The following is a 10,642-nucleotide window of genomic DNA, read 5'->3' on the forward strand; positions in this document are numbered from 1 at the left end:
TTTCCTCTTAGGGAGAACAGAACTCCCCATACTCTAGAAACAGAATCAGGGAACAAGAAATTTGATTTAGCTTGCAAAAAAAAATGTTTAAAAGAAAAAACACTCCTAGTCCAAAGTATGTTGGGTTTTTTTTACCAAAACTCACCAAGGTATGGTTGATATATTAATACTGACTAAGCAAAGCAGTTTGATGGATGTATTACTGCTAATAGTAAACCCATGTTGCAATGAACCAATAGTGAATTGTTTAATACTACTGAAGCAAGAAATGCATAAATGTGTTTGTTGCTCAGCCTGAAAAGGATAAGGTATGATCAAGGCAAAGGTCATATTTAGGCAAAATCTTCCAGGAAATTTTGAGGAGGGTGAATATTTTTGCCTAGGAAGGATAACTGGAGGCCTTCTAGAGAAAATGACACTTACGCTAAGCTTTGGAGAAAGAAAAGCCTAATGAAAGGCCGAGATGAGAAGGGAGGGCATTACAGGCAAGAAATAATATGTCAAATTCAGAGAAGAGCAAGAAGCCTGGTTTGGCTGTCGTGTAGTGAATGAAGGGAAGCAATGTGAAATATAAGTTCATAGAGAGGTGACTGAGACAACCATTTGGAGATGGGCAGAAGGCAATTGGAGACACAGGAAGGACTGCTCGGTTCTAATATATAGATTTGAGAGTTTTCTGTGATAGTGGTAATAAATCACAGAGGTGTGAATGAGATTCCCAAGGGGGGAAAGTAAAGACAGAAAAGTGGGCCTCCTCTTGGGGAACACCCATATTTATGGGGTGAAAAGAAGGTAAGGATGGGAAAAGATTGAGAATGGTCAAGCTGATAAGGGAACCAGGAAAGAAAAGTTTCATGGAAGCCAAAGGACCATAGAGTATTCAGGAAAAGGGTGTTCCAAAAGGCACAATGGAAGAGGACAATGCATAATTGGTAAAGGGGAGCAGCAGGACTTCACAGTGAAGCAAGGAGAAGCAAGGAAAGGTGTTTTGTTTGTTTGTTTTGTGGGGGCGGGGTTTGTTTTTGTTTTTTGTTTGGTTGGTTTTTGCCTAATCAAGTATTTAAGTACCTACCACCCGCCAAGCACTGGGGATGCAAGTACAAAGAAATAACCCTACTAGCAAGGAGTTTATGTTCTAATGGAAGAGACAAGTAAAAGACATAAAAACATAGACAACATAAAATAAAGTAAACAAGTACAAATAGATACAAAGTAGCTAAAAATAAGGTAGTTGGTAGAGTAGTTGGTAGTGAATGAGAAGGAAATTTTGCAGGGAGAAAGAGGAGGGAACAGGCATTTATTTAGCATGTACTATGTACCAGGCTCTGTGCTAAGTTGGGAATATCAGCAAAGGCTTTATGCAGAAGATGTTGCTTGAGCTGCATTCAGAATCACAAGGACAAATAGTAGGAGGTAGGAATTTTTTAGCCATAGGACAGGTGGAACACCTACCAGGGCAAAACTTAACAGACTAAATTGGCCTAGTATTCTAATTTGAATACTACACTAAGGTGCCTCTGCTGAGGATCACCTAGTCTCCCAAATGGAATCACCTCTGTAAATTACAATGCTTATGGTGTCTAGGAGGGTCCTAAGATAAAGGAGACATTTCAGATATATCTAAGGGTAACTTATAGCAACCAGGAAGAACAGGATGTCAACGTGAAAAAAAAGATTTTTCTGGCAATCATTAAGGAAGGATTGGGATACTGAAAGAAGAGATCTAGAAAGACCTGTAAAGGAACTGTTGCCTATTGCAGCGGTCCAGACAAAGGTAATAAGGGTCAGTATTTGGGTACTGGCAACTGGGCAGGGGGTGGGTGGAAAGGAAGGGGAAAGATGAAGGAGATGTAGTAGAAGTATAATTAGCAAGATTCTATAACTGGCTGGATCTCTGAGGTGAGGAATAAAAAAGAGTCAAAGACAACCTGAACACTTCAAATATAGAAGACTCAGTGAATGACACTGCTACAGTGACAAACATAGTCAAGTCAGCTAGCCATAGAGAAGGGGGAGTAACAAGTGTGAAGAACCTGGTACACTAAATTGGCCCTGGAGTTTTAACTCACTGAGGTGCCTTTCCTGAGGATCAGACTGCCCAGGACAAAGCAAGCTTGGTTATCTCTGAGTCATTGGAACAAGGTGCAACATGACATGACCTTTTGAGCTATACCCATTCACAGTTTTTAGTATACTATAATCCAGTAAAATAAAGTAAAAATGTTCTCTACTGAGGCAGCCTGATGCATCAGAGGATCCCAGCACTGCTGTTTGTTACCTGTGGTACTTCCTGCAAGTAATCAAATTTTTCTGGGTCTCAGTATCCTCACCTGTAAAGTAAACAGGGCTGGACTAGATGACCACATCTATGTCCTATGACCATAAGCAGACAGATCCACCCTCTACATACCAAAAGCTGAACATCTAGAAAGGGAGGCAATTCAGAACAGTGGAAAGAATATTGGCTCTGGAGTCCAGAGAACTATGTTCCAGTCTTACTTCTGATAATTAATACCAGTGGGACAGAGGTCTCTAGACCTCAGTTTCCACATTTATAAAATAAGGGGTTGTATTAGATGGTCTTTCTGGCTCCAGATCTATGATGAGAACAACTTTTCCCATGAATGAACATCTTTTTGTGTGGAGATAAAAGCCTTCTTGAATGAATCTATGTGTTTCTATGTATGTATCTAACATGTTTTGCTAATATAGGTTTATTTTGTAGCCAGGGCAGAGACTTACACATAGAGATGTACCAACCAGGCCTTTTAGCTAAGTTCTTTGTATATAACCAGACATTTAAAAAATCACAGAATCTCAGAGCTGGGAGAGATATCCAGAGTCATCTAGACCAGGGGTCAGCAAACTACTACCCAAGAGCCAAATCTAGTCAGCCACTTGTTTTTGTATTGCTGCTAAAAAATGTTTTTTACATTTTTAAATATAATAAAACTTTATTTTAAAAAGGTAAAAAACATTCTTAATTCCTGAACTATAGAGAAACAAGCCTTGGGCTAGATTTGGTTGGTTGGCTGGCTGGCTTAGTTTGTCTTGTTTTAAAATATGTAAAAAAAACCAGACAATTGTAGCATGGTTTGGCCCACTGGCCCTAGTTTGCCAACCCCTGACCTAGATCAACCAATACCTACATAAGAATCCCCCTCTAAAGCATCTCTGAAAATAGCCAGCCATTATTTGAGGACCTCCATCATCAAGGAACTCTCTTCCTCCTAAGGCAGGTCATTTTACTTTTGGATTGTTCAGTGAGGAAATGTTCCCTATATCAGACTCAAGACTGCTTTTCTGCAACTTTTACCCTTCATTTTGTCCACTGTGACCATAGAGAACATGTCTAATCCTTTTACATACAGTAGCCTTTCAGATAGTTGAGCTATTGTGTGCCCCCACTATGTCTTTTCTTCTCCAGGCTTACAATCCAAAATTCCTTCAATTGAGCTGCATATGGCATGCTATCAAGGTCCTTCATAAACCATACTGGTCACCTTCCTCTGGATAGTCTCCAGTTTATCAGCGTTCTTACTAAAATGTGATACCCAAAGCTGAATACAGTAATCTAGATAGGGTCAGAACAATGACCCTAGTCTGAGACATTAGACCTCTCCATGCAACTAGGTTACTTTGTTGACTCATATTGGGCTTTTGTTGTTATTGAGTCATTTCAACCGTGTCTGACTGTGACCCCATTTGGGTTTTTCTTGGCAAAGATACTAGAGTGGTTTGCCATTTCCTTCTCTACCTCTTTCTTTTTTCTTTTAACAGATGAGGAACTGAGGTAAATAGATTTAAGTGATTTGCCCAGTGTCACACAGCTAGTAATAAGTGTCTGAAGTCACATTTAAACTCAGGTCTTCCTGGCTCCAGGTCTGGCACTCTAGCCACTGTGCTACCTAGCTGCCCCATATTGGGTTTGCAGTCAAAACAACGACAACAACAATAACTAAAGATTTTAGTAGATCGCATATTGAGCTTGCAGTCTACTAAAACCTCTAGGTTTGTTGTTTTTTTTTGAGGGGGTGGGGGTGTTTGTTTTTTCTACTCAAAAAAGACTGAATCAGGCATCCCTCCCCCATCTTGCATTTATGAAGTTGGTTAATTGATTCTAATTGTGAAACTTTATCTATATGTCATTCAAAAACCTGAGAAGACTTATATGAACTGATACAAAGTGAAGTGAGCAGAACCAGGAAAACTTTGTACACAGCAACAGCAATAATGTAGCTATGATCAACTGTGAATGACTTAGCTCTTCTTAGCAAAATAATGATCCAAGACAACTCCAAAGGACTTAGGATGAAAAATCCTATCTACTTCCAGAAACTGATGGAGTCTGAATGCAGATCAGAGCATACTTTATTTTTCTTGGGTTGTTATTGTGGGGGGGGGTGTATGTGTGTTTTTTTTCACAACATGACTAAAATGAAAATATGTTTTGCATGACTGCATATGTACAATCTACATCAAATTGCTTGCCTTCTCAAGGAGGGAGGGAGAGAATTTGGAACTCAAAAGTTTTTTTTTTAAATATTAAAAATTGTTTTTACATGTAATTGGAAAATATATGTAAAAAGAGAACTCAAAAAGAATTTTATTCAATTAGATTTAGCCCAACATTCTATTCTGTTGAAATCTTCTCAGAGCCTAAGTCAGTCACATAACATTTCCAATTTCATGTCAAATGCAAATTTGATAAGCATCTTATCTATGCCTTCATCTGAGTAATTAATAAAATAGCACATAGCCAACGATAGATCCCTGGGACACTCCACTGGAGGCCCCTATCCAAATCTACACCAACCCATTAATGACTACTCTTTGGTTCCATTCATTCAACCACTTCCAAATAAAAATAATAGTTAGTATTTATATAGCACTGTAAGGTTTGCTAAACATTTTATATATACAGTGTGTCCCAAAGGTCTTAATGCAGCTTTAAGTTTTAATAGCTTAAAGACTCTTAAGATACACTATATTATATCTCATCGGATTCTCACAACAATACTATGATGTAGGTGCTTTGATTATCCCCATTTTACAGATGAGGAAACTGAGTCTCAGGGAAGTTAAGTGACTGACTTCTCCACAGTTCCAAAGCTAGTAAGTGGCTGAGGTGGGATTTGAACCCAAGTTTCTTGATTTCAGGTCCAGGTCTCACCCTATGCCATTCTGCTTCCTAAGAGCACTATTGAGTACCTTGAATAAGTCCATCTTGTCGACAAGGAGAGCATGAGAGGTTTTTGTTCAGTGCTTTGCTGAAATCTAGGTATTCAAATGTCTACAAAAGAGTTGTCAAATGGAGCACAACACTCCACAATGCACCTCTAAACTGATTAATATGTAATTGGGAAATATTTAACAAAATAAATAAAAACAATAAAACATAGATAATGTTAATATGTGGTTTTCTAAGTCAACATGCTGCCTATAAAGATCCTTATGTATAATTTAATGGCCCTGTTTCTATTTTAAGTTTGACACCACTCATCTATAGCATTCTCCTGACCTATCAGTCTAGTAATAATAATGCTGTCAGAAAGAAAATTAGCTTAGTGCGATAATACAAGCTCTTGAAAAAGCCATGCTGGCTCCTAATAAGCACTGTTTCCCTTTCTAAGTATTCATGAACCATCCCTTTATGTAAGTTCCACAGTAAATCAAAATCTTTGAGAGATTACCATATCTATGGGCAAACAGCAAACTTTCTGAACTATATGGCCTTACTGGATTATCACTCATTCTCATCAGCCTGAAAAAGGGTCTATGCCAGGGGTGGGGAACCTGTGGCCCTCTAAGTCCTCAAGTGGGGCCCTTTGACTGAATCCAAACTTCACAGAATAAATCTCTTTAATAAAAAAATGTGTTCTATAAAACTTAGACATAAGGCCACACCCAAGGACCTGGAGGGCCATACGTGCCCTTGAGGCTGCAGGTTACCCACCCCAGTCTATGCCTTTCATGTTAGGAAAGTCTTTTGATATGGTAAGGTCAAGCAGCATGTAGACAAATTCCAGGTAACAAAAACAGATTCCATATGCGGTTTGCTGACTGATCTTCTTTCTGGGCCTAACCAATCAATTACTGTTAGCCTTTATGTCCCCTACATCCTAGCGTTTGGTTATCCCCACACCTATTCTATACTGTCAATCTAACTTATCAGCTCTTCTAATCTTTACATTACATATTTGTGTGTGAAGTATCTATTTACAAATACAGTTATCCCTTACAAATTGTGACCTTCCCCATTGAAGTTTCAATATATCATTGGTCAGCATAAGAAATTAAATGGCAATTTTTTGAGAGTTTTGCAGAAGCTGCAGATGACATGCAAAGGCCAGTAGATGACACAGGAAAAGTTTAGAAGGTTAGAAATGCATAAAATATAAGTACAGTATTGTATAATATCAACATATTTTATCTTTTAATACCATAATAATTCAGACTTCTTCTTTGGTTCAAAGGGAGGACCAAAAAATTTTACGTGGATTTTCCAGATCTTGGGGGTGCTGCGTCCCTAACTCTCTCAACTCGGAAGGGATAACTGTATGTATCTCCAAGTTTGCAACATTATATAGGTCTATCAATGTATGCATACAAGTGGTAAAAAGATCGCTAATGGTCTGAATTCATGTTGTCTGATAACATTTGCCTCTGATAACTCATTGGAGCATTCTGGGAATCCCAAAGTTTTGAAGGACAGGCCAGTGGAGTACAGGTCCTTGCCCATCCTACAAAGTTAGCCCAATAATAGACTGAATGTCCATCCTAGGAAAACCCCTAGCCCTTCTTCCATTTAGTTGAAATGTTCTTTGGTCTTCTGGTTTTAGCCACACAGTTGTACTTCCACCTGTGTTCTTCCATTAGCATGTGATTTTGTTTGTTGCCAAATAAAAATAAGCAAATACAAGATATTTTGAGCACTAAAAATGGAGAGGATCAAGAAAAGTTTCATACGGGAGGTGGCACCTTAACGAAGCATAAAAGCAGGGATTCTGAACCTGGGGGCTGTGAACTTGGTTTTGACTGTTTTAGTTTACACATTTACACATTTAAAAATATCATTCTGAAAAGGGTCACCATACTGCCAAAGACGTCCATAACACAAAAAAAGTGAAAAACCCCTGCCTTAAAGGAAGCTAAGGATTCTAAGAGCCCAAGGCAGGAAGGGTCTGTATTCCAAGTTTAGGAAGTAGCCTCTTCAAAGGCTATATATAAGCCACAGAGAAAGGGAAGAACTATTTAACTCTTATTTCCCTTCTATTTTCTCTACTAAGGAAACAGACAGAGGTCAGCCAGCAGAGTGGCTAAGATTCCTTCAGACTAGAATGAAAAAGAAAAAAAAAGAGCTAACAGGGAGTTACAACTGAAGATAAGGAAAAGATGATAAAACTACCTCGTTACTCTCAGTAAATTCAAGTCAGCAGTCTGGGGATACAGGTCCAAAAATGAAGCAGCACTTGCCCTCAAGGAGTTTTAGATGTGGATAGATAGATAGACAGACAGATAGATAGATAGATAGATAGATAGATAGATAGATAGATGTATATATGCACACACATATAAAATCAATTATATAAATAATATTTATATCATTGTGTCATACAACATGATGCATATATGTATTATATAACATACTTATGTATTCTATATTATGATTTCTATAATATAATAATTGTGATATGATAAAATATAATTTAAAATATAATATAAAATAATAATAATAAAATATAATATAAAATATCATTTCTCTATTAAATATTACATTGTATACAATATATAATTATATGATAAATTGTTATACATAATTTATATATTTTATAATATAATTATTATATTACAGAAAATCATCATATAGAATACATAATTTTTCATATACAGAGAGAGAAAGTATTGGTGTGCTATGGTCCATAGGATCAAGAAGCATAGGACAAAACTGAATGACTCAGCAATAACAAAAGTAAGGGAGGTAGACTCAATGGCTTCCAAGCTTCTTTCTAGTTCAAAATCTATGATTCTTTGCTGGTTAGAAGATCAATAACAATTGGCTCAGCTATTCCATCTATCAGTTCTCTCGGTACCTTGGAATGTGTTTTAGTTTAGTGAGGGGGGAATAATCTGAAAACAGATAGCTTAGAGTCACATTGTGAAGAGCTTTAAATGCCAGCAGAATCTGTATCTGATCTTAGAAGCAATAGGGAGCCACTAAAATTTCTTGAACTTTAGGCATGTGAATTTGGCCTCTGTGTAGATTTAGGGAGGGGTGATACTTGAGGCAGGGGGACTAACTGGTAGCTACTACAAAAGTCCAGACAGAAGGGATGAGGGAATAAACTAAAATACATTCCAAGGTATTAAGAGAACTGATGGATTTAATAGCTGAGCCAATTGTTACTGCTCTTCTAACCAGCAAAGAATCATAGATTTTGAGCTAGAAATGACCTTAGAAATCATTGAGTCTCCTTCCCTTATTTTTGTTGTTGCTCAGTCAGTTGTGTCCTATTCTTCTTGACCCAATACTGTCCATGGGGTTTTCTTGGCAAAGATACTGGATTAGTTTGCCATTTCCTTCTCCAGTGGATTATGTGCCTTGCCTAGGGTAGCTAAGAAATGTCTGAGGCTGGATTTGAACTCAGACCTTCATGACTCCAGGACCAGCACTCTATCCACTGATCCACCTAGCTGCTCCTTATTGTACAGATGACAAAACTGAAGCTCAGAGAGGCTACGGGACTTGCTCAGGGTTCACGTGGCTAGTAAGTGTCTGAAGCAGTATTTGAACCTCAGTGACGTGGTTATCAGCAAACAACAAGCTTGAAGTTTCATCCTAGGGAGCAGTGACCTTCAAGGTTCACATGGATGACTTTTTCTACCATTTTAGGGAGCTTAAGAATATGAGTTAACAATAAAAATCACCACCATAAGATCCTCTGTCACACATATAGTTCATCAAGTCCCCAGTTAGGGACATTTTTAACATTCAGACAGAGATTTAGCACTCTGACCTATTTAAATTCTGTGTATTCAAACTGGACATTGATGTGTCCCTCCTCTCCTCTCTATTTTCACTCTCTATATGCAAGATATATACAACTCAAAAGCAAGTAAGATCAATATTATTCTTATCTAAAAAAATTTGACTTTAAAGAATTATTGAAAACAGAAAAACAACAACAAAAAAAGAGAATTTAAGATTTAAATATCTATCCTTTCTGATGGAAATGGAAGAGGAAGAGAAAGAGACACTTTACCAGCTGCCCTGAATTCTCAGACAAGGTTAAGTTCACCAATGGTCAAGAATGTTCAACACACTAGTCTCCATTATCCCATCTGTTCCTGGTGAACAAAGACATTGGCAGCCCTAGTGGAAAGACCCTCCTCCACTTCCGCTGTCTGCCTGTCTATGCCTCTGAGTCTGCCTCAGTCCACTCTACCATAAAGTGATTTCAGAGTGATTTTCCATTGCAATGGAAATCCTAGCCTCCTGTTTAGAATCCACAATAACCACCTAGTCTTCCAGGACTACAAATCTCAGGGCCCTTGGTTAAGGTACCAGAATTATTTCCTCCATCTGTGGGTAAAATTAAGTCTGAACTGCTCAAAATATTGTTACAACCTAAAAATAATGGAGACTAAGAAAGTTGTCACAGAAATGAAGATGGCAAATGTCCTGATTTTTTTTAAGGTGATAGTAGAATCTGTACACTATTAACTATAAAACTTGGAGTTTATTCCTGATGAAGTCCTAGAACATATTGTTAAGGTATGGTTTATGAGCATTTAAAAAGAGAAATGATGGCTAGGAGTCACCATGAATTGGTCATATTAGACTAATTTCCTTTTTCACAGAATCACTAAACAGATCAAGTAAATGCCGTAGACACACTGTGTTTTGATTTAGTAGACTATATGCTTAATATGAACTAACCAAGGGATAAATAAGCATTGATTAATGCTTACATGGGCCAGGTACTATGCAAACCACTGAGGATACAAAGAAAAGGCAAAAAATAATCCCTGCCTTCAAGGAATTTGCATTTTAATGATGGAGATAATCATAGTTGTTGTTGTTCAGTTGTTTTTAGTCATTTCTGACTCTTGGTGACCCCATCTGGGGTTTTCTTGGCAAAGATCCAGGAGTTGTTTGCTATTTCCCTCTCCATTTTACCCTCCCAGTTCATTTTACAGATGAGGAAACTGAGGCAAACAGGGTTAAATGACTTGTCCAGGGTCACACAGCCAGTAACTGTCTGAGGCTAGATTTGAACTTAGGTTCTCTGGACTCCAGGGAAGGCATTCTATCCACTGTACCACCTAGCTATTACAGTAATGACATTTACATAACAATGTAAGGTTTGCACCATGCTAGAGGCACTAGCAGATAGAGGAAACAGGAACTGCCTCCTGCAGAAAGGGAAATTTGAGCTGAATCTCAAAGGAATTCAGGGATTCTGAGAAACAGAGGTGAGGAGGGATAGCATTACAGCTAGGAGGGAACAGCCACTGTGCAAAGTCATAGACACAACAGATGGAGCATAGTGTGTAAGGAACACAAGTGAGTAAGTATGGTTGGAAATACATAAATACTAAATACATAGATTTGTTGTTCAGTTGTATCCTACTGTTCATG

The sequence above is a fragment of the Phascolarctos cinereus genome, unplaced genomic scaffold, assembly GCF_003287225.1.
Source record: "Phascolarctos cinereus isolate Bilbo 61053 unplaced genomic scaffold, phaCin_HiC Scaffold_726;HRSCAF=1367, whole genome shotgun sequence".
NCBI lineage: Eukaryota > Metazoa > Chordata > Mammalia > Diprotodontia > Phascolarctidae > Phascolarctos > Phascolarctos cinereus.